The sequence below is a fragment of the Lemur catta genome, chromosome 2, assembly GCF_020740605.2.
Source record: "Lemur catta isolate mLemCat1 chromosome 2, mLemCat1.pri, whole genome shotgun sequence".
Taxonomy (NCBI): Eukaryota; Metazoa; Chordata; class Mammalia; order Primates; family Lemuridae; genus Lemur; species Lemur catta.
Genome location: NC_059129.1, coordinates 112,225,467 through 112,251,101, shown reverse-complemented (window position 1 = coordinate 112,251,101; position 25,635 = coordinate 112,225,467). Strand labels below are relative to the sequence as shown.

Sequence of the window (25,635 nt, the reverse complement as noted above, 5' to 3'; positions counted from 1 at the left end):
TTAAAGGGTTGTATATTAGGCTTTTTTAAAGGACATTAAGTCTTCCATAATGCCAGAAAAGTAAGCTCTGGCTTAAGTTTCAATTTCTTCTTATCCAAATAATAGCAATATATCCATTTCATTCAGTCACCAAAGAATAATGCATTATTATTTAACAGAACTTATTTTAACTCATAGGTCCTCACTTTTCCTTTATAGTAGTAAACAATCTTGTGATTCAAAGGAAAATCATTCACTTCTACACTAAAATGTATTCTCTCTGGAGTAAATTTCCAAACAATTCATGATCAGCTACAGGACTCATTCTCCTATGTGGTATAAGGCCTAAAATTAAGGCTCAATATGTATGTGCTGCCATGACATCTGGTAAAATTAGAAGGACCTTGAGTGGCCCTAATCACAAGTTTTCCTCCCCATTTTGGTCCCATAGATAAGGTACCTTAGTCAAACAACTCTCTCTATTAAAGGGACCAGTCACCTTTCCTTATCCCTGAGTAGCAGGTTTCAGCTCCCTGTTGGCCCACGGAATTATTCAAACAAGCCAATCACATCCTCTTGTGGAAACCTGGGGGCACCACACCCTCCTGTTACTACTCCCACAGCCCTTGGCTGTTCATACTATTATGATCACAACCCCCACAAAGCCCTAAATGGCCTATGGTGTTCTTCTCCTTGGACTGTGAGTGTATGTGACCAACAAATTGCTATGGATCGAATGTGTCTAGTGTTGGGTGTTGTGTGTCCAGCCATCTGTGAAGCCCCGGGGCAGGAATCTTTCCTTCACCAATGGGGTGAATAGGAAGCAACCAAATCCACTTGTGTCATGAACCACATGACATGCCCAAACATTATTGAAGACACCTGGCCAGCTAAAATTAAATACTCTTGGTTAACTGGTTCTGAGATACGGTGAAGGGTACCTGAGACAAAACCTCTAATTGCTAGGGGCTTGACCTATGACCTGTATTATCTTTGTTAGTCATTACTATCTCTTTAAATCTTACAATGCTCTTGTTCCCAAGAATAAAATTGTTGTTAAATATACACTGCTGTGGTGTGTCATCAGGTTCAGCCTGTGTTTGCCAGGTGGTCTCTAAGGCTCCTGCCTGTAAATGCAATGAAAAACCAGTGCCTTAACCAGTCAGTACTTCAGTCCTGCTTACCAAAGTTCAGGCTGGAGCTCTCTGGTCACCGTGTCTAGTGTGGTGACTGTCACTGGCTGCTTGAAGCAGCTATACAGAGGTTGCTTGTAATCATGCACCTATGGGATAGGCCCAAGGACAGCACTTTGTGAGGTTTGTAGAAAGAAAGGTGACCACCAACCCACAGACAATTAAGTATGGCATCCCAGTTGTCACTGGTGTTCATACAAGGGTAGTGACCTTGCTGGTTTCCTGTACTGCTGCTTCCCTTGCTGCGGTCACTTGCGCTCTCCTGACCTCCAAGGGCATCGAGGTGTACATCCATGGTGGCCTGTGGCCCAGGTGCTGATGGAAAAAAAAAGGGTGGGGAGAGGAAGGAGCATTTGGTACTCAACTGATCTCCCAATGGAAAATCCAGAGCCAACATGCCTGGGCACAGCATGGCTGCCTACCCACACACTATAGGGCCAAACTTGCAATCTTGGGCCTGATGGCTCCCATCTGATCCACAGACAAATTACTCACTAGATGTGGACCTCAGCTTCAGGGAGATTAACTGGCACTCCTCGGAGGAAGAGACAGACACTTACTAGGGGAGCCACCAAGCTCCGAAGTGCTTCCCCACAACCACCTAGAATCTCTGCACCAAAGGTAATTGTCGAGAGACAGAAACTGAAAGCTGCAACTTTACCTGGCTAGAAACCCAAAATATTCTCAGGGAATTTTTACAGAGGAAAAAAAAAAGAAAGCCCATATGACAGAAAATGTGAGGTAGTGGCAGAGGATGGTTTTGATCTATCAAGTCTGGGCTATAGGCCTAGAATTTTTCCTCTGCACAACCCTGATGACTATGTCTCTGTTACAACAAATATCCTAAAACTCAGGGTTACAGGAAAATACCTATGGTACCTTTGTGGAATCATGTTATCTCCATGGCACTGTCGATTCAAACCCAACTTAAGCCCAAGTCTTTAACACATAAAAATCAACCGTTGCTATGAGGGAGACCCTTAACCTTGATGACACTAATTTTAGGCTCACTGGAGGAAGAAACTTGTAATATGATCAGGGTAGAGAGGACACCCACCACCACCAAATATATCCAGTGGCCACCACCACTGATAACAAAAATAAACAAAAATTGCTGTTGACTGAAAAGATAAGTGTTCTTAAATTTGGAGAGGAGAGATTTATTTCCTATAAAGGGTTGCAAGCCTGCAGCCTGGCCACCTTGCAGGCTGGGAAGTGCAGCCTCCAGCAGAAACTGAAAGCAGGCACCTCAAAGGAGGAAAGGTGAGACAGAAATGTGCGCCGAGTGGGTTGGCTCAGTATACATATTTAACAGGTTACAGGAGGAGCTATGAATATTCACGAAGCAGGGACACATGCATGAGTAATAAGCAAACATGTATGTTATATATGTCCCATGTTCACTTTGGGGTGGAGACACGACATTACATATATTACAATTAGGCTATATATATATATATATATATATATATATCAAAAGTTGAAGCAGAGGACACAAGAGTATCCAGTGCACAGCCTCTGGAAACTGGCAGAATCAGTCCATGATTGGTGGTCTCTTATCAAGAGACAGTTACTGAAGTCAGTCTCCTATCCAATAAAAGCTGTAGTTATGGCTTGTAGGAGGGGTGGTGTGGGTCAGTTAGTCAACATCAGGCAGTTGGTGAGCTGTAATTGTTTTAATATTGCTTATCTCAAGGCCAGTGCTTGTTTAGCTGCTAGAGAAAAAGAAAAAAACCTTGTGGCAGTTGAATATAGTTTATTCTTTAAGTGTAGGGGTGCATGACTTAACCTTTGCCTGGCACGGCCTTAGGTCTTGTTTATAATTTGGTATCTTATTGCTACAAAGAGTCTGTTCCATCAGTCTTATGATCTCTATTTAAACAAAGGAAAGGAAAAAAAAATCTGGATATAGAGATAGGAAACCAGTAAAAAACAACCTAAACAAAGGCCCAAAAGTTGACCTGATTAAAAATCCAAAATGTATTAGAATTTATACAGCAAAGATAAAAGGACACTAATTGGCTTTTGTGCCTCTACAGCATAGGTTCCAAATTAACTTTAATATCTGCTGAAATGCACCACTCAGTAAACTTTCATGTCTTTAACCCATAGTGGGACTCAAATTACCATTATGCCTAGGCATCCTACTAAAATTAAACATGGTATCCCCCATAATCTTAAGGGAGTGACTGAATATAAAATAGAAGACAAAGATATATGCTTCCCCTTAACCATCAGAACTATTGTCTTGTCTAAATTCCCCATGGTCATAGCACTCATTGTGCTAAAATACCCCATAGAGGGCATAGACGCTCTGACCCAATGAAAAATAAATGAAAATTAAAGTTAAATTAAGTCTTTGACACTTACAAATTGTCTTGTCAAAATGGGAACTCATGACTCCCCTCCCTCTGTCCCAAGTTAAAATAATTAACATGACTCATTGTAATTTAAAATTGGGCCTTCAAGGATTAAAACTTATATAACAGTATTGAGTGAAGGGGTGATTATCCCTACTGCTTCTCCATTTAGTAGCCCAATTGGGACTATACATCCTGTTCTTAAACCTGGAACAAATAAATGGTACCCCACAGTAGCTTGCCACAACCTTAATGTCGTGGTCCCATACCATTAAGGCCCCTATTCCCAACAACCTAATTATTGAAATTGATGACTCCATCCAATCAGCAACTGAAAATATTTTGCTGCTATAGATTTGGTTAATATGATATGTTCAGTGCCTATTTTAACAGCCTCTTAGTCACAGTTTGCTTTTACCTCCAAAGAGACAGTATCCTATGGATACCCATGGCATACATCAGCATCCTTGCCATTGCCCATGATCTTTACAGGCAAGATCATAACTACATCCACCTTTCTCCAGAAGCAGAGGAACTATATTACATTGATGACATCCTCCTCCAAGGACATTTGTTTGACATATTCATTAAAGACATATGAATACAAAGGAGCCCACATAAAAAAAAAGGGGTAGATCATTATCTCACACAATAGTACATGGCCTGGTCACCTCTATTAAATTCTTGCAAGTTAGTTGGTAAACCAAAGACTGCTTTACCCTTGATACCATCAAGAAACAGTTATTAATCTTCTCAGTACCCACACAAAGTTAATACAAGTAAAGTATCTTTTAGTCCCTTTTGGGTTTTGGAGGCAACATATGTATTTGCAAATTTTACTTACTGTCACTACTATTTTTATTTACAAATTGACCCATCTTGAAGGGGAACTCCTCCAACAGAAGGTTATAACGTCTGTCCAAATTGAAATCAACAGGCACTACAGTTAGTGTCCTCAGAGGCTTCAGCAACCTCATCTCACATTCCTGAAGTTTCTGGAACACCTATGATGAGCATAAGTTGTGGGCTTCTGATGCAGGAAACTGCTTTTCCTGGCCTTGCACTATACACCAGAGGAGCAATTACTGGCCACATAATGGGCTTTTCTGGAAATAGAGGGTCTCATAGACCTTAAGCCTGTGATTCTCTGTGCCCAGCTACCCATAATGCCTTCAGTCATTGAAGCAGTGCCCCCATGAGTTTGGCATGGCTACTGAGACCTCCTCCATGCAGGATGGAGTCAAACCTGGACATATTCCACCCACAAAAGGGGGCAGCCTCCTCTATCCTCACTCCCTTGCCAGATACCATGGGGCTGGAGGAGATTATCTATTTCCCAGAGTCCTTGGCTACCTGAGGAGCTCCTTAGGACAAATTGAATGAAGAGCAATGAAGTTCACATATGCTTGAGCTCAATGGAGAGTTTCTGCTTTTCATCCCTTACCCAGGATGTCCCTAATAAAGAACAGGACCCAAGGGTCAGCACCACTGGCACACCTCAGCCATTGATCTTAGCACTGGATGCCCCAGCCAGTTGGTCCCATCTGTTCATTTCGAACTTAGAGTAACAAACTCTGTGAATCTCTTGCTTCATAGATAACTCAAAATATAAATCAAGTTAACAGATTTCTCTACTTATACTAAGGTCACAATCCAAGGCCTCAGAAGGATACTCCTTATCCCTTTTGAAATTCTAGACACTAATGATAGTTGCCAAGGCACCTGTTTCACTTCCTAGAATACACAATGCTGAGATATTGAAGAAAGCCTTCAGTGGAAATTCAACCTCCCCTGTAGGCTTCAGGTAGCCAGCCCCAGGCAGCCAGTTTAATTGAAAAGCCTAATGGGCTTTTCAAAGAACTCTAAATAAACTCAGAAAGTGGCAAATATCCCCCCTTCCCAGGGTGTCACTATTGACACACACATTGATTAGTCTAAATTCACACCCCTGGGGACACTCACTCTCTCCATCAATGTCACACAGGTCTCTCAACTGCCTTTACTGGCCACGCATGGGGACACCCCTGAAATTCATGCTTTTGATGACCACCTCAAAATGTAACCCTTTCCCTCCTGGTTAGGTGCCTACTTTGCTTCCTAGGAAAGCCCTTCTAATACCAGTTATCATCAAGATTTAAACTGATATCAAATCATCAAGGGATCAGTTGTGGCATAAGGCCAAAAATGAAGGCTTGACATCTGATAAAACAGGTTTCAAATGGCCTGACCATAAGTTCCCCTCCTTACTCTGCTTGTATAGATAAGGTCCCCTAGCCAAACAACCCTCCTTATCAAAGGGACCAGGTCCAGTTTCTGCTTGTCCTTGGGTAGCAGGTTTTAGTTCTCTTCCTGCCTGCAGAATTATTCAAACAAGCCAATCATATGCTTCCACAGGAACCACAGGCACCTCACCCTGTTAATACTACAAAGTCTCCTCCCATAACCCTGTTGTTCACTCTGTTCCCAAGTGCAACTCCTGTGTAGCCCTGCAGGGTGTGCAGTGTTCGGCTACTAAACTGCTGTCAACCTCAGCTCTCAGTGTGCACTGGGATCCACTGCTACTGTCTCAGGCATAACCGTAACCTCAGGTAGAGAGATGCGCAACTGCATCTTCTTTGTTCCATCCCTGGATAGTTAAGGTCCATGGTCTATTTAAACCATTCTGTGCCCTTCTTGAAGTCCATGAAATCATTTCAAAATACCGTATCCCTCTGAGGGCCTCAGAACTCCATGAGGTGCACTGAGGCCCACCTGCCTAGGCACTTCTCTTCACCATTGTTTCTCTACCTTCTTAGGGCCATACTACATATGAATCTTCTTTAAGATGCCAAAAATTTCCCTGGGAATTGAGGTATAGTTCTGTCTACACTTGGATTTCCATTAAGATTTCTGTTGTTCAACCTCCCTTCTGCTCAACCCAGTGAGCTAGAGGCCTGGGCACATCCACAGAGACTGGAATAATGACTAGGGTCTCACTACATCTTGAATTCCTCTGCCACCATCTAGTCCATGATTCAATTCCATTCCCAGACACATAAAAACAAACTTTTATGTCATTGTATACTCTTTCCCACTCTGAGGTTGGTTCTCAGTTCTCCAGTCTCAGCTCAAAAAGACTTTTCTTTCAAAAAGTCAGGCTCTTGTCAGAAATAACTTTGACTTTCAAGACTATGGCTCATTATTTGCATTTTAAAAAATATTAGAAATGTAAGTGATCTTTTGTTCTAGATTATATGTATAATTCCTCAGTGAATAGTGTCTATGAAAAGCATTGAAGGAAGTGTAAAGGAGTAAAGAAATCTCAGTTGACAGCTAAAAATTTTACCAGCCATACACATGTACAACAGCTATTCTTAATTGGAAACTTAGAAAGGCAGTTGCTTTATATATGTCATACATTGTACACTGCCTTACATATATTTTTTTATTTAATCCTTACCACAAATGTCAGGAAGAGAGAGAGAAAGAGAGATATCCCCATAATTCAAATGAGACACTTGAAATTAAATCTTTCAGATATTAAGAAACTTGTGCTAAGTTATGATTTTAAGCCCTGTTGTGATTCCAAAACATGGGCTTTTACTCATTTTATTATATTGCCTCTTTTCTAGAATCATAGGCTCTTATAAATTTAAAAGAGATTAGAATAAAATAGAAATGCCTCAAGTTATAAAGTTATAAATAAGTTGCCTAAAACTCACCTAGTACGGCCATCTACCACATGCATGAAACACTGCAACAAGAATATTCTCCTTCTTTGAACCACATATTCACCATAGCATTTCAACAAACTCAAAATATTGTCTAAGCAATTCATCTGATGTGAAGACTTCAATTCATTTTTGAATCTTAAAAATGAAGGTCATATGATTGAAATAATATGCATAATTTTCAATAAAATTTACTTTTTATTCTCTATACTTCTCATTACATTATATATATATACATAGAGCATAATTATATATTATTATGTATGTGTGTATATTTATGTAACCTGTGAACACCACATTCAGATGCCTTAAAATTCTTTCCCATAATAAAATGGAAGCAAACACTCCTATTGCTGGTGGCATAATCTTTTTTAGGAGTGTTAGTTTTACCTTCCAACCTGTCTTCCATGTCACAATTGGAAGGATTCATTAGTAATAGTCAGAGGTCAACATGAACTTTTGTTTAATAATCCTAATATTTTTGGTTTAATTTTAGGCTTTTTTGGTATGCACTTTACCTTTATAGTTTTTTGTGAAAATATGAAAATAAGATTGCATTTTATGGAAAGATATTTTCCAGTTATAAAAGAGAAGGTCCCAAAGAATTCAGCAAAGGAAACCCACTACTGTATTAGATTCCCTGGGGTAATTGGCAGTTGACTACTTTCTGTTTGCCAGTCTTTAGTCATTTCTATGCAGTAAGACAAATCAATATGCATCTTACTGTAAAATTCAGGACTTTCCCCTTGAAATCTATAGTTAACATTTGATGACCTTCTGTGAGCTATTATGTACAACCTTGACCTGAATATCCTTTCAGCTCAGAAGCTGCTAAATTGTTAGACACTCTGCTACATCCATCTGTTCTAACAGTGACCTCTTTTGAATTTTTTTATGAGCTTTGGATATTTTCTTTTTATCACTTTGCCAACATAATCATGTTACATCCTGACACCAGGCAGTGTAAATTAATTCCTCGTCTTATGCGCTGCTCCACAAAGAACCAGATTTTTCACTTTAACACTGATTAAATTGTGCGAAGGCGAAGACAACAAGATGAGGTCTCTGGGAATATTTCATCTCACCTGTGCCAGCCTGGAGACTGACGGAGTAAATTCAAAGCAAATTAGCTCTTCCTAAGATTTTTTTTTTTTTTTACAAATCTTAATGGGTGAGACAAGGAGAAATACAAAAGGAGAAAGAGAGCAAGGTTGGATAAAAAGCCTATTTATTGAAAATTAATCTTATACAGCCAGTTGAACAAGGACAGTGTTTCCTTGTGAACAGGACTTTACTGTTCCTAAGACTCAGCTGGGAAGTCTGTTAGCAATACAGATTCTTGATGCTTCCCTAGAGCTTTTGATTCAGTTAGCAGACACAATTAAAAAATACTGTCGATCTGTGCAATTTTTCACAAATTCAACTTCAAACAGAAACACACTGCACCACTGTCAAAAGCTGATAACAGACTGGCATACTCAACCTCATAAACTCTCACCAACCAGCCTCAGTGGTAGTGGGGCCAGTCAGATGGGAGAAGTTAGAAGTATATCGTGAGCGTAGCAGCCGTCCATTTAGCCCTTACGGTTCACTAATGTTCTAATTGTGCCAGTCAATCTGGGAGGATTATTTTGTTGAAACTTATTTTATTCTTTGGAATTTTAAATATGTTCATTTTAAAAATAAAATAAAGATATAAAAGATGAACAAAAATGTATTAATAAAAATAAGAGGATTTGTTCTGTAAAATTTGGATTCAGTCAAAAGTTTGAACTTAAGGACCTAGAAGGCCACCTGTGGCCTTCAGGGGGCAGGTCCCCACCCCTGCCCTAGGCAGCAAGTATAAACCAGAAAGGCCTTTCAAGTCATCCTGCCATTTTGTTTATTTCACATCAGATTTCCCATTCTTATCCTTTGACATTTGATTAAGGATGCTGAAGAATTCCAGTATGGCAAATGCCCCCAAATCTATCATAATTAAAATAACTGAAGAAAACACCAAAAAGCTGACTCAGCTTTTAATAATCTGAAAAACAAGTGTAATTACAGATAATTCTTAAATATCCTCACTAGCAGTGGGAGGTGGGGAGGAAAGGAAGCATGGACACACTGAAAATGGCAGAAAGAATTGCTCACCAATGCTTGTGTTGTGCCCTGAAGAGTTAGCCAGCACATGCTGGATGCTATTAACTAAGATTTTTCTGTGTTTCACAAAGACATGTACAAAATGGACTAAGAAAAAGGCAGCACTCAAGAACATCTTATTTAATTCAACTAATATTTGGGGGGGCATCATTTATAGATGTTCACCTCTGAATAAAAAAGAAAATATCAGAAGCAATCTTTAGAAATGTGGCCAAATAGTTGTTTGTAATAGGATAATTACTGAGAATAAATATTCGAAGGCAGTGAAGTAAGGGAGACTTGTATGATCATTTTAGAACACATGTTAGAGCACAATTTCATGACAACAATGCATCCAACCTCTGGTCAATTGTGATTATTGCTTTTTATCAGACTCTCTTAGATTAGCTGCTTTGCATCCTTCATCATCTTCCTTTGTCAATCTCCTCATCCTCCCTCCCCAGCCCCTGGTCCTGACATAGACCCTCCAACGTCCTCTCCTATTCAACCCAACCAAACCAGCTCTTGGCCAGGAGTGGTAGGTCACACCTGTAATCCTAGCACTCTGGGAAGCCGAGGCCAGAGGATCACCTGAGCTCAGGAATTTGAGACCAGTCTGAGCAAGAGTGAGACCCCATCTCTACTAAAAATAGTAAAAATTAGCCGGGTGTGGTGTTGCACGCCTGTAGTCCCAGATACTCAGGAGGGCGAGGCAAGAGAATCCCCTGAGCCTAGGAGTCTGAGGTTGCTTTGAGCTAAGCTGATGCCATGGCACCCCAGCCCGAGCAACAGAATGAGACTCTGTCTCAAAAACAAACAAAAAAAACCAGCTCTTGCAAAATATTTAATTAATTCATTCCCAGGGCTATGCTCTATGTGGTTCCTTACAAGGGAAACTCCTGGCAAAGTCTTAGATCAAAGAACCAAATCATCCATCGTGGCATTTCCACAAATTAGCTAATGGAAAAGGAGTGCTATTTTGGGAAAGAGGGAGAAAAAGATCTTCCTGAATTATCAGCACTTTATCTTCTATCTATTTTTAAGGCTGGTGAGGATAGTAGAGTCAAATTTATGTTTCTATTACCATCAATTGCATAATATTCGGCAGATTCCTTAACCTCTTTGAACCTCAGTTTCCCTATTCCCTGTCATGTAATGTTCCCTCAATAACTAAACTATTCCTTTATTGTCATTTGCATTGTAGGAAGGAGAACCTAGATATTTTAGTTTTATTTCTAGTAATTAAATAGCTGCTATCTGTCATCTCACTGACACCTCTTACATACAAACCTGCTTAAATCAAACCCATTTACCTTCCTAACCATTCATCAAAAATAGCAGGGAACTAAAGAGGAAAGTGGTGATTAAAACATATTCTAATTCACTTCTAAGTATTTAAAAGCCAACTTGTTTCACTTTTAAGACTTATGGAGTAGGTATATTCACCAATAACCTCAAAACTTGGAATTTTCTGAGCTACATGGGTAAGATTTCTGAAAATATGTTTCACTTGCCCTAAAAAGTAGGAGCTTAGAGACAAATCTAATCAGTATGTATATGACAGCGCTTGTTTCATTTTAATAAGGAGTGTTCTGATCTAAGTGGCTCTTGTGTCACCAGGAAATTGTCCCCAGGTCTTTCAGTCTCAGAGGCACTGACTCTAAGTTCTGAGCTACACACTCCACCTAGAGAACAGAGGTTTCAGAAAGCTTTGAAGCCATGTGTTCTGGGGTGGGCTGCACTCTGACAATAATCATACATCACAGAGCTCAGCGAGAAGAATGTTCTGACATTTTCAGAAGCCCCTATTGCAGATGTGGAAATAATAAAAAACATACAAATATTCATGGTTTTTGTTTTGTTTTTACATACTTGCGTGTAAATGCAAATTCTCCTTCCCTAGAAAATCCTCTATGGAGCATGGAGAGAAAGCAGTCTTTGTAATTTAAAGTATCATTAATTGCCAAGATTAAAATTCAAAACCTATTTATTTCCCAGTAAATTCTAAATCAGAAGGCTTTATGTATAGTCTGAAACATGTTTCTTTGATGTAATTTTAATCTAAAATAAGCTAGCCTAGTCACAGCAGAAATTTTCATTGATTATTTTTTTTCCATAGGCATTTGTTCAACTGAGGCCAAGTAGAATGGGGATTTTGCTGCTGTGTTTATGCATGATGTAGACTCATTTAAACCTAAGCTTCTTGTCTTTCTTTTAAGTCTTTCTAAAACTTGCCACCAGAATTACCTGGGAAACATGGTCTTATCACTATTTTTAAAATACGTAGTAGCAATTATGGACTTTTTAAAACTACAACTTTTTGGTATTACCTGCACTTTGGCACAATCTCCCTCTTTAATTTATTTCAGTGGTGACTCCCATTTCTTAAATTAAGGATAATGATGGAAACATATGATCCAGCTCCTAATTCTATTACTGTCTATGACTGGGGGCAAGTGACTAACTTTTCATGACATATTTTCAATGACCTGTGAAGTTCAACAGTTGGAAGAAAATTGTGTTTTCTGCATTTAAAATATTCATAAAAATGTTTCAATAGACTAATTTTTAACTTGTAGATATTTGAGAATTTTGGAGCTAGAAAGAACTTTAGTCATCAACCAATTAATAAACAAACAAAAAAGCAACTCTGATGTCAAAGATGAGGAAAAGAGACCACATTGCCAGTATGATTAACCATCTGGTTAATTTCAAAATCCAGTCTAAACATCACGTCTCTGGACATCTGGGCCAGATTTATCTCATAAGATGACAGTGGTTTCTAATTTTTTTAAGAATAAAGACTACTTTTTAATATCAGATCACTTGTGGACATGGTGGGTATAATCTGTAAACCCATCTTTAATTACCCCCTTCTTCCAATTAGAATTATAGACTGTTCAAGCTATAAAAAATTTGTTTAGTGTTTATGTAATCATTCCGCTCAGTTGACTTTTAGACCTTGAAAGGCTAGATAACTATGATTGTCTATATTCAGCAGACAATCCTGGGGGACCTCAACAATGTATCTGGAGAATGGAATGAAAAAATTTCTCATGCTAGACTCCATCCCACAGTCCAATCAGTTGTTCAGTCCAGAGTTCTGGGAGCCAGTTTTAAACACTGAGAGCTACCACTTGAAGGCTGTGGACCGACACATTAGTGGCATCCTTCCCTAGGCCATACCCAACCTTCATTTGTTACACTGTGTGTAGTCACATGGTAGAAAAACATTCTTGAGGGGAAAAAATAAAATTCACTCCTGAAAATTCTAAATCATTTTCTGTGGGGCCGGGATGGAAAAGCCTCATCTAATTAGCAAGTGCAATAAAAACATGACATTAAAAAACAAATTATGACGTATTTCCATCCTTCATCAGTATACTGAATGGTGATATATTGTTGTTTTATAGTTGCCATTTCCAAGTTTTAATTGCTTTGGTTTAATTGGTTTAATCCAAAAAAATGTCAATTAGGTAATTACCCCTATGCTGTTCGAATTAGCTTCATTTATTGAGCAAAAGAATATTGACTTCAGAAGGGGAAAAGCAATTACAATATAATACCAGGAGAAATATTATATCATTTGAGTATTAAAAACAATATTGTATATGACTGAAACTCAGTTTACTTTACAAGTAAAAGAAATATTCTTTTTTTTTTTTTTCAGCTCATCATGGGGGTACATAAGTTCAGGTTATATACATTGACCATGTCCCGCCCATCCCCCTGAGTCAGAGCGTCAAGCGTGTCCATTCTCCAGACAGTGCGCCTGGCACTCACCATGTAGTCATACCTCCATCCCCTCCGCCCCCCACCTCCCCAGGTCAGCACCTTCAAGCATGACCATTCCCCAGACGGTGCGCAATGCACTCATCATGTAGGCATACACCCATCCCCTCCCCCCACCCTCAACCCCCACCAACCCACCCATCCCCCACCCCCCATCTCAGTCTGATATCCAATTGGTATCCTTCCCTGATGTGCATTTAGGTGATGATCAGGGAAACAAATTCTCTGGTGAGTACATGTGATGCTTGTTTTTCCATTCTTTGGATACTTCACTTAATATAATGGGTTCCAACTCTCTCCAGGAGAACCAAAGAGATGTCGTATCATCGTTATTTCTTCTAACTGAGTAATACTCCATGGTACACATATACCACAGTTTACTAATCCATTCGTGGATTGATGGGCATTTGGGTTGTTTCCACATCTTTGAAATTGTGAATTGTGCTGCTATAAACATTTGGGTACAAGTGTCTTTGTTATAGAATGACTTTTGTTCTTCTGGGTATATGCCCAATAATGGGATTGCTGGATTGAATGGTAGGTCTACTTGAATCTGTTTAAGGTATCTCCATAATGCTTTCCACAGGGGTTGCACTAGTTTTCAGTCCCACCAGCAGTGTATGAGTGTTCCTGTCTCTCTGCATCCACGCCAACATGTGTTGTTTTGGGACTTTTTGATAAAGGCCATTCTCACTGGAGTTAAGTGATATCTCATTGTGGTTTTGATTTGCATTTCCCTGATGATTAAATTAAAAAATTTCTAAACAGTAATTTACCAAGCAAATTATCAAATGTAAATTAGCTAATCCAAAGTCACTTTCATACATTTATGAATTAATTAACTCAAAAAATAACTATTGAGTGCCAATTATATGACTACCCCAACAGCTTTATAATTGTTTTTATAGAATCTAATGGGTGAGAAAAACATTATTAAAAAAATCAAGACAAATCTTTATATGATTACAAACTGTGGTAAGACTTAGATGAAAAATTATAAGGTGTTATGTGAGTGTATCAGGATCTGGCTCATTGACAGTAGGAGCTGACACACGAAGCAAGAAAAGTAGCGAGCAGGTATAGAGGTAGGAAAAGAGTATTTCGTGCAGAAGAGCACAACAGATTTCAGGAATTAAAGGAAGAACAGTGTGGCCACAGCACAGGGTGAGAACTGCTCATGATAAAGTGTGTGGTTTACTAAGGGCCACATCATTCAGACATGTTAAGGATTTGGTGTGTTCTAATAGTGAGAGGAAGTCATTGAAGGATTTTAAGCAATAGAATGCCAATCAGAATCGAGTTTTAAAAAGGTCATTTTGTCTGTAGCAAATGGAATAGATTGAAAAAGAGGAAAAGTAGATTCAAGAGATGAATCAGAAGACAGTTGTAGCATTCCAAGTGAGACATGGTGGCAACTTGGAAGGTAGAGTTTATGTGTTCTGTGTAACAGTCCATAAAGTCTCCAGTTATTTGTGCTCTACAATTGACCTATTTTCACAGAATTATATGTGTCAGAGCTAAAAAGAAAGCAGAGAAGGTACATGTGCTTTGGGATGCAATACACCTGGTTTAGAACTCTGGTCTGAACTTTTGGCTCCACTGTTTCTTAACTAAGGGAACTTATGTAAGGCACTTAAGCTCTCTGAGCCTCGGCTTCCACCTCTTTGGAGTTCACATAATAATACCTCCCACAGTTAAGACGATCTAGTGTGACAATGTGTGTGATATTCTCAGCATGTGGAGTGCCATTTAATATTGAAGAGCCCCACCACAGGTCAGCTGATCTCATCCCTTTGGCTTAGAGATCTTCATCTTCCTTTGGAAGCTTGTTACTCCTGAATTTTCTTTCTCAGTGAACAGCACTGTAATAATCCACCCAGTTGCATAGGTCAGAAACCCATCCTTCTCCCTCACTCTCCATGACCACCAGGTCATGTAAACTCTGGTCTCTAAACAGATTTTCAATCTATTGGAGAGGATGCCCCTCTCCCACCCTCTTTCACTACCCTAGTTAAGATCACCAGACTCTTTGGCTTAGATTATCCTCCTCACCAACTGTCCTGCCTCCGTTTTGTTGCCCTGTCATCCATTCTTGGCACTAGCCAAACAAATCTCACCATCTCAGATCTTCCGTCACTCCCCTTACTCCAGGAAAAACTCACCCAACTCCTTAACGTGACTTACAACACCCTTCATAACTTACACTCTGCTTCCTTCCCACACCATCTCTTGCTTCTTCTCCCCTCCCCTCTGGTCCAGCAGTTGAAAGAAACTGCTCTCCATTCAAGACGTGTAAAGCCCAGACATGCTCCCTTTCACCTCCAGACCCAGGCCACGGGACGTATGCAGCTCCTCCTGCCTGGAGTCCTCTCCTTCCAGCCACTCAAAATCAAGGCCTTGGCTCAGACAGCATTTTGTCTGGGATGCACTTTTCCTCTCCATTTGATGGCTTCCCAAGTATGTAGGATAGTCTATAACATGGACTTCATTATTTGAATGAATTGAAGGAGTGAGTCAAGTGAAGCCTCAAGATCTGACTAGAGCGCCTAGGGTCATGCAGGTTGGAGGCACTGGTGTGAGGAGAAGACGCAGACCTTCCTGCCACGTGTAGCAGTGCCTCTCTCTCCCTCTGTCATGCTGACACCTGCCTTATTTATCTCCATTGTATTTGCTCTCTTCATTAAGCCTCGGGAACATTCTTTTCACGTGGTTTCAAAGTGTTACACATTTATAGTGTGGTTTATGGTTTTTACGCCTAAAACAGATGAATTTCACCTCCTCTGGAAAGGCTTTTTTTATTTCCCTAGAAAGTGGACGCTGTGGCTCCTGTGCTCTTGTGGCACTCACAAATGTCCCCATAACATTTTTATACCAGCCTCCTTCCTCATAATGTTGTCAATTCTTCTGAAACTAGGACCATACTGAATTCCTTTTTCATCTCTAGTACTTAGGACTGTTCTTGGGACAGGGTAGTACTTAAGATTTCTTGGACTTAATGGCACTCCAGAGCTAAAAAGTGTCCAAATAAGGGCCGTTAAAGAAATGGCAAGAAAAAAAGGATGCAAGCATAAGAAGACTGACTAAAATGATGATGGCTCTGCCACCTGGAGACAGGGAGTTTAAGGAAAGACCTGGCTCTGGGTAAGATAAGGACTCCAGAAGGCAATAAAGAAGATGGTGCCACTGCAGGAACATGTGTCCTCTACAGGTGAGTACCGGCAGTCCCTAGTGGCCTTTCTGCCTCTTGCTATTCAAGACTGAAACTGGAACTGGGGAGGAAGACAGTCTCACTTGCAGATGCCTGGACAGTTAGGTCGGAAAGCTGACTCAAAGAACACTTTCTATGGCTGCTTGGGAAGCCCAAAGTCAGTGCTAGAGATGCTGGTTTCACTGGTGTTACAGGTTCCTGAAATGGCAGAGTCAGCCAACTGTGACGGAAATGGCACTGAGTTCAGGGCAGAAACCCGATTGTTAGCCCTGTTCTTGTCCTGGGGCCTTAAGCAAATCTCTAAGCCTACTTGCTTCCTCTGTGAAATAAAAGGTTTAGACTAGATGGTCAGGAATAGTTCATTCTGGTTCAGGAAATCTGCAATTTATGGGCTCGATACATGGATTTACTTAAAGTTGCTGCAGAAGCAAGGGTGAGAAGACTGTCAGTCTCATTACTGCATACAGTGCAGACATCCAAACTCACCCTTTTACTCCTGTAACTTGATCTGGACTAGCTGAAGCACACATTCATAATTATCCTCTCATCCACATGTTGTAAGCACAGCCAAAAGCTTCATCAATAAAAAGTTAGAGATACAGTGAGGCTGTACAGCAGTAGCTTGCAGATGTCAAAATCAGTGAGGTAATTCTTTGAAAACAAAAGTTCCAAAGACTTGCTCCAGATCTGCTGCCAAATCGTAATCTCCAAGGTAGGGTCCCAGGAAAATATATATATTTTATAATATATATAGTATATATTGTATATATACACAATGTATATGTATATATTGTATGTATATGTATATTGTGTGTATATATACATATTGTTGATTTTGACAATCAACTAATTTTTTAAAGGAAAATTCGTGTTTCTCAAACGGTAGCCTGTGAATTACTTTCATGTGAGTTATCTAAGATGCTTGTTAAAAGTAGCTGGGAGTGTGGCCAAAAGTCTACATGTTAACCACTCTTTCAGTGATTTTATAAATACCACTTCTTCCACAAAATAGATTATATATGTTGACAAATAAAATCTTTACATGCATAAAATATGTCAAGGCTTACAAAACAATAAGGATAGGAAATCATAACTGCAGTATAGGATTATTTCATTATTGTTACTTTTATTGTGTCAAGATTTCCTTTAATCCCCTAACAAATCTGTGACATAAGCATTGTTATCCTTATTTTACTGACAAACTGAAGAATTAGAGAGTTCAGGTACTTGCCTCAAATCACAAGATTAACAAATGTATGCATCGGAACTGAAAACTAATGCTGCATAGCTAGTAAACAGCCTATATTGCTAGAGAATGTGTAATTGAGCTTTTAGTGCACCTTTTAATTAAACAATTTGCTGAGATCTTATCTGATGAAGCAAGTTAGAAATATGTCTCAGTTCCTGTTGGTTGGTTTTATTAGCTACTACATAAATGTTAATGTCATTATAATAACCATAGCTTAACCAAGATAAAATGACTATTAACTACTGAGCAGCAATGTTTCAGGGATTTCCTGGAATCATAAAATGATCTAAGGTAGTCATCATTTCTAGTCAACAACATTGAAACAAATATTTACCATTGAGAAGCCAGAATTATGCTGTCCCAGGTCTTACGCAGCTTGTGAGAAGTACACTCAGATCCACACACATTAGTTACATGACTGCTTCACTGATCTGTCTTTATACCATGGGCCCTTGGCTCTGTGTTATTAAATTCAACATGCTGAATGTTTGCTTTAGTGCTATAATAGAACTTCATTGGACTTGAAGTTTTCTTTCAGGGAAGAACAAAATAGAAAATGCTATCACTACCGATACATTTTTAGGACAAAGTTTTTTTTTTTCCTGTCACTGCTTCTTCTAAATTCATCTAATAAAACATCTATCTGTTTCTGAAAATGTATGCTTATCTTGAATTCTTGTTAAATTGAAATAGGAAGGGTCTCTCAGATTCCCCATTCCTGAGTTGACATGTTTTGGGTATAGCACAATAATAAGCATTTCATAAGCAACTGAATGGACCTTAGCTATTTTCAGACCTAGATTTGACTTTTAAAAAGCTTCACTGAAAGTGTTCATGGAAAAGCCATATAACTTTTAACAGAATACAAATTTTTTCCTCTCCTGTGTTCATGGCCTACTCTTTTTCCCCTCTTCATTGATGTTATAAACTTTCTAAAATATGTGGACACACTGATATTTTCACAAAGGGGAAAAACGTAACAAAAATGACATCAAGGCTGGGGACGGGGGCTCACACCTGTAATCCCAGCACTCTGGGAGGCCGAGGCGGAAGGATTACTTGAGCTCAGAAGTTCAAGACCAGCCTGAGCAAGAGCAAGAGCCCATCTCTAATAAAAATAGAAAAAATTAGCTGGGTGTCGTGGTATACACCTGTAGTCCCAGCTACTCGGGAGGCTGAGGCAAAAGGATTGCTTGAGCCCAGGAGTTTGAGGTTGCTGTGAGCTAGGCTGATGCCATGGCACTCTACTTAGGGTAATGGAGTGACACTCTGTCTCAAAAAAGAAAGAAAGAAAATGACATCAAGAAAAAGAAACTGCCAAAGAATAAACCAAATATTCACTAGCTGTAGATAGACTTGATGAAGGTTTTCTGTTTGAGGTTTTGGTTTCTTTGTTGTTTGAGGAGTAGCAGATTTTTGTGTGTGTTTTACTCTCATACAAATTCTGCATGCTACCTCAGACTGTGTAGCTATATCCTGTCAAGTGTTTTACTGTAGGAACCATTTCTTCCACAAAATCAATATCTAATTTCCTAAATGAAGAAGAAAAGGATACTTACAAATATCTGAATAAAATACGCTGTTATTTCTAACACAGGTTTAGGAAGAAACTCTGAGAAACTTTCTTTCCTGCAAATTAAAAAAAAAAAAAAAAGTATGAAGAACCAGCAAAGGAGACAGTTCAGTTAATTAACCAAATTTTAATCATTTTGGCTTAAAAAAAAGTTAAAACTAATAAACACCATGACTTGCTGGACTTTCTTAGGAAAAGTAGAACCTCTAATTCAACAACAACAAAAAATCTATTAAAAGTTAAAAGGGCTTCATTTCAAATAACAGGTGTTAGTGCCTATGATTATCAGCTACAAAATCCGGTAGATAATTGCTGCATCGGTGGTATTAGAGATCAATGTCAAGTTGAGAAAATCATCATGTAAAAACAACCAATCATTACGGGAAGCATTTGTAGCCACAGACAAATAACAGTAAGAAAATACTTGGCATGGTTACACCTTTGGGAGATTGTAGAAACACATGACACTTTTAGAACACTACTTCAGAGAATATTTTGCACCTTTCATAAGTGTCCTGAGGCATTGTACCAATATTCCCAGTACCCACATGGAGACTATATGGAAGGAATCTGACCATCTTGCTTCCTAGAATTCAAAATAAACTATATGCATACAATTCCTGTTCACAGAGTAGACTCTGTGTTTCAGGGCTTAGCACCTGACACAAGAAGGGAGAAAAATAATGGAGGTATAAACTATTAGAATTCTCATTATCCACTCCTAGCAATAAGGCACTTTGGAAATTCGCTCTACCTCACTCCCACTGCCCTAGTTCAGTCTGCCCTTCCTGGCCTATGACAACAACACCCGAAATGATTTTCTTGTATGCATGCTTGCTCCCTGCAAATCCACTCTTTGCACAGATGTCATGTGGAATTATTCCAAAGAAAATCTGCTCATGATTATTCTATGATTAATCCTTCTCAGCCTTCCCATCACCTATAGAATCAAGTCCAAATCCCTTCACATGGTACATAGAGCCCTCCAAGAACCAGCCCCAAGCAGCCTCCTTCCTTTTCACCCATGCTCCCCGGTACCAATCTTAAAGCTCTGCAGTCACACCCTGCCCATGGAGCCCCTGTGCCTTGTTTATATCACCCCTGTGACTGAGGGTCTCTGCCCTCCATCCCCTGCCCATGCCCTCACTAACATCTCTTCATCCATTCTGGGTCAACTTGGGCACTCCTCTCTCAGAAACCTTTTATGCTTCCCTCAGGCTAGATAGGTTCCCTCCTCTGGGCTTTAAAACACTCTGGTATATTTCTCTGATTGCACTTATCACATGCATTATACACTTCTGATTAGTGTCTGCCTTCCTGCCTCAAACAAGTTTTTTTAAGCCTTTTGAGGTCATGGACTGTGACTCATTCGTCTTGTCCCTACCACCGTGTTTCACAGATGGTAGGAGGAATGCAATAAATATCTGTTGAATGTCAAGGTGCGTGAGGTGCTTTTCAGACTTAGAGCTACCTGAGTGCATATTTTATCACCTTGGAAGAATTTAAAAATCAAAAGCAGACATATTTTAACCTTGTTCCCATACCCAGCTTCTCATATGGTTTTTGCTGTTCCCTTTAATTGAGTCCTGTATGTGCAGACCAAATACAAGGAACTGAGAAGAGGAAGAGAAAAATATGGGAAGTAGTAATAAAATAAAAATTTATATAATGCAAATATGCACCCCTAAAAAACAAGATTAAGTAAACAAATGTCTGTAGCTTTAATTTTTTCAATCATTTAGACATAGCTCTTAACAAAGATCTAGTAGAAACTACAAATAGGAATTCAGTTTAAAGTCCATTAGATAAAAGTAAACATTGCTATTTGCATCTGTAAAATACATGTTTTAAAAATCCCTATAATTTTATACCCTTTTCATGATTAAATTTTTGTTTAATTTTATTTTAGGAAAATCCACTTATCTCTGCCAATTGCAATAGAACCAACAAATAAAAAGATAAAAAAAATAGAAGAGGATTGAGATAGCTATTTTTCCCTCTCCACTTCTTTGCAGTTTATGTTTCATTCAAATATACTTATGTAATGGACTTTGAAAATAGTAATCCATTTATATTTTTGATTATTCATATACATCAAAATTCAGATACTTAACATGAACACACTAAAGGTTAAGAGACTGAGAGAATCTCTACTCATCCTTTAAGTTACCAATTATCAAATATTTCACAAACAAAAGTAAAGTAATTCTTGAAAAAATTTCAAGAACAGTGACATGCCCCTAACAATACCAAATAAAAATTTTATGTGTACACATCTCCCATACATGAATATTTATTTCCATAAATTAAAAGTATTACTATACTAATAGACTAATATAACTTATCTTTTAACTTGTAATTGCTATATATGGTAAACACATTGACAGAAATTAAAAATAAAATAAAAATAAATATAACTAGATGTATTAACAATATGTTCTTCCTGAACTTCAATATAGGATGCACAATTTGCAAGATGTTGCTATCACACAAGGTCTAATTCTCTCTGCTTTATCTCTCCTGGAAGTACAATTAAATCCAGAGAAAACATGGTGATATTTATGGCAGCTAAGAGATATCAAAACCAAAAAAGCCAGCAGTCTTGCCCAGGTGTACTGCACCCCTTGCCAGGGGAGTGTGGATCAAGGCGTGAGTGAATCAGCACGAATGCATCACCCTGGAAACACATACACACTCAGAATTGTGAGTTAGCAGAGATCTTGAATATCATTGAGTTCAGTAATTTTCAAACTTTTTTCAGCTGTGAAATATATTCTTTTCAAATGAACATTTTAGCAGAAGACCATTATATATGATAGATACAAGCAGAATTGCTCTGGGTACCTCAGACTTCAATGTCTGAGGCTCTATCCACTCTCCTCCCTACCCGGCCCCACTTCGTTCCCCTCCAGGGTATACAGTAGTTTGTGAAGGACGTGGCCACGCTGCCATTTTAGATGAGGCTACCAGGCTGGAGATGTAATGAGAAAAGCCATTTCAAGATAGAATGTAATAAAGTAGCTAAAAGTATTAATCCTGGGCACTTGTCCACCTTCGCTTTTGGTGTTCCTGCCTTGCTTGTTTTCAGGGACTGGTTTCTTTGCATATCCCAAGACAATCTCAGTTGTAAAGGTAAATACTTAAGCCATGAGCAGTTAGAATTTAAGGCGAGTTTTTTCTTCTAAGGTTTGGCAAAACAATAGATACTTATTTTCTCTTCCAAATATACATATTTTCTAACTTAAAAGTTTTAATTACTGAAGCAGCCAGCCATGGCAATATGTAAATAATATGCATAAAGAAGAAAAATCCACTGAGCCCCAAATACAAAATTTCAAGGGCTGCCCAAAAGCTCAGAAATCAAGATAAATAGTATTTTAATGCAATATGTTTTAAAAATCAAAATTTGTACAAGAAATCAATGATGAAAAAAATATCAAAATTTAATACATGGACTTAACCCTGAATTTGTATAACTCAGCCTCATGTATCCCATCTGGTCCAGCAACTTCTCTGAAAAATAAATGCAAATAAAAAAACTATGTCAGGTTAATTATATTATCTAAATTTCTGCCTCATAATACCTAGGATTGTGGAAGGAGAAGGAAATGTAGTTTGGAGGACAAAGCCCTGTCAAAGACGTGTTCTGCTATAAAGACCTTTACGCCTCAGTCTGTAGGACTAGGGATTAGGTTAAGTTGCAGGGGAACAAATAAGCAACTAGACAACTATAATATTTAGTCTGTGCTTGCATTTGAGCTATTTTACAATGTCAGTGAGCTACTAAATCTAGTTATAGCTGCTTCAATAATATTCTTTTCCATTTTTGTTTTGTTTTTAAAAGCAAGTCATATTTCTAAAATTTATAAAAACCTGAAAGTTGAAATGTGTCAGGTGAACATAATGTGACTCTGTAAAGCAAATTAACCACTTCAACTGTAAGACCTAGTTTTAAAGGGCTGTTCTTAAGATGTATTTAACCTCTCAAGCATTACAATGGTGAAAACAACCATCAAAGTGATGAAATGCAGTGATATTAGAGAGAATGTGCATTCATGAGGATGTTTTCTATACACAGAGCCCAAATGAACTAACTTAGTAGGACAAATGACACTGTGTCTGACATATAGTAGGCACTCAATACATGTTTACTGAACGAATAAATTTATGAAAGAATGAAAGTTGAGAAAAGGCTGAAAACAGGTAGACTAGCATCAGATTATAAAGGGCTTTGAATCAGAGACTTTATGCTGTGGGCCACTGAGCAAAGGTTTAACAAGTTTTAACCAAAAAAACAAATGGTTATGTAAAAGAAAGAATGGGTGGATTGACAGTGACCAAACAGAAAATTCAGCTAACAGTCTATAGAAGTAATCTTGACAATGGACAATAGGAACCCACAGAAGGGTAATGATAGTAAAATTGGAGTAAGAAAGTGGCAGATACTGCTAGTGGGCTGCCAGTAGCTCTTCTCCTCTTCTGCTATAGAAATAGAAAGTCCAGCTGCATGCATAGCTAAAGACATTACCAAACCTTCCATGCTGCTAGGTATAGTCATGCAAGTAAATTCTGTCATTAACCATGAGCCATAAGCAGAAGTGATGTATTACACTTCCAAGTTACAACCTGAAAGAGAGGGGAGTGTGGTCTCTCTCCTCTCTTTTCCCCTTTCTGAAAACTGGACTGCATCTGTGGTAATGAGACATTTGCCATGAGGCGGACAAAGACAATTCCTTGAGGATGACAAAACAAGATGGAAGAAACCACTAAACCAGCCCTGTACCACCTACCTAAACTTCACATAAGACAGAATTAAACTTACATTGTATTTCATCCATTGTTTTTGAGGAGACTTTGTTATAACTGCCAAACTGATGTCCTAACTAATACATATGGATATAAACAACATTTCAAAATGGAAAAATCCATGGAACGTGGTGATAGGCTACACTGAATGAGGGAAAATGATGAGATGAAACAGTTCCAAGGTTCTATTTCCAGAGAACTAGGACAATAGTGGAACCACCAACAAAATAACAGGTGAGAGGGAGATTAGTAGAGTCAGATGGCAGCTGCAAAAGTGCCCACAGGATATGCTTGGTAAGCAACCAGGAGTATGGGCCTGGAACTTAGACAAAAGGAGAAAATGGAAAATAGAAATTTCAGCAATTTTTTATACTATATACAGTAGAAAATGTGAGAATTAATAGAATCTCAGACCGAGAGAGATCAGGAAGTGCCAAAAACTGAACGACAGAAGGCAGGAGGAAGCAGCAGTAATCAGCAAAAGGGGGAAAAAAATGTTATTATGTTACATAGGAGAGAGGTAATGATTAAAAACGTAGAATAATAGAATTAACCTTGATTCAAGCTGACAAACAAATTTAAAGGGAATTTGATATAGTCCAAACGTCTTAAATCCATTTAAAGCTTTCATGAAAAATTAAAGGAATCATTTCTTGAAATAGAAAAGCATTAATCAGGGTTCTGAACAAGCCAGGTCTCAATCAGGCTTTAGTCTTAATTTAAATTCCAGAATTCCAAGGGAGAAAAGGACATACAACAGGCACCTATATCTTTCTTTCCTTTTTTTTTTTTTTAATTATTACACTGGAGGGAGAAATGAGGTGAGAGGAATAAAGAAGAAGGAAGCAGAATTGTTTTGCTACTCATTCATTCTAGGAGGCTGATGTTTATAAGTAGAAATGACAAACTGAAACAAAATTCTCCTCTTCAATTTTTATTAAGTTTCATTCAAAGATACAGTGAGTCTAAATTTCACATTTAAGCTTTGAAGTAAATAAAGGTAATACAAAAAGTTGGCAACATGGAAGCTGATTGTTCCATCCATATAAGAAGCAAGAGTTTGAGAATCTGTATCATTTGTGAGATACATTGCAATTACTGGAAGGTCACCAGCATTCCAGAACATTCAGGCAACACTGTACCAGGCTCTTCAATAGTCCTTCCCCACCTGGCCTGGGCCATCCAACAAGGAGAGCAATTTTTAGAGAAGAGCCAGACCAAAAATTTCTGTTTTTCATTACACTGTTTATTTCAGGTTGATGAAACTCACCATATTAGCTTTGTCTGGAAGATTATTTTTTCTCTAGCATTAGCCTGCAGAATGCACACGGTGGCTGTTTAAGGGATATCAGGGAAGATTCTAAGACTCTTTACCACTCCATTTTCTTTGAAGTCAATCATACTAATTAACTTTGCATGCGAATTTGATATTCCCCTCTTTCCATTTGAAGAGAAATCTGTTGGTAATCTCCTCCTCTTCATATAATGACTGCATTATCCACGGTCTTTCCACTTGTTTGGAAGCTAGTTTTCACTGTTGTTTTTAGTATCATGCTTGAGTTTTATAATTATTTTTCTTTTAAATTCTTAATACTGGGATTTCATATTTTGAGATTCCACACACCCTCATTTTCTTTGCAT

General features: G+C 38.5%; 1 protein-coding gene across 2 annotated transcripts in view; it reads right to left on the bottom strand.

Moving 5' to 3' along the window:
* Positions 1-25,635, bottom strand: part of PKIB (cAMP-dependent protein kinase inhibitor beta) — a 105,178-nt gene that overhangs the window by 20,897 nt on the left and 58,646 nt on the right. The window contains exon 3 of one of the 2 annotated variants that reach the window (XM_045542307.1): positions 19,175-19,244. The gene's annotated coding sequence lies outside the window, so the exon portion shown is untranslated. Of the gene's footprint in view, positions 1-19,174; positions 19,245-25,635 lie in introns of those variants that run through there. The other variant, XM_045542305.1, reaches the window with a different exon arrangement.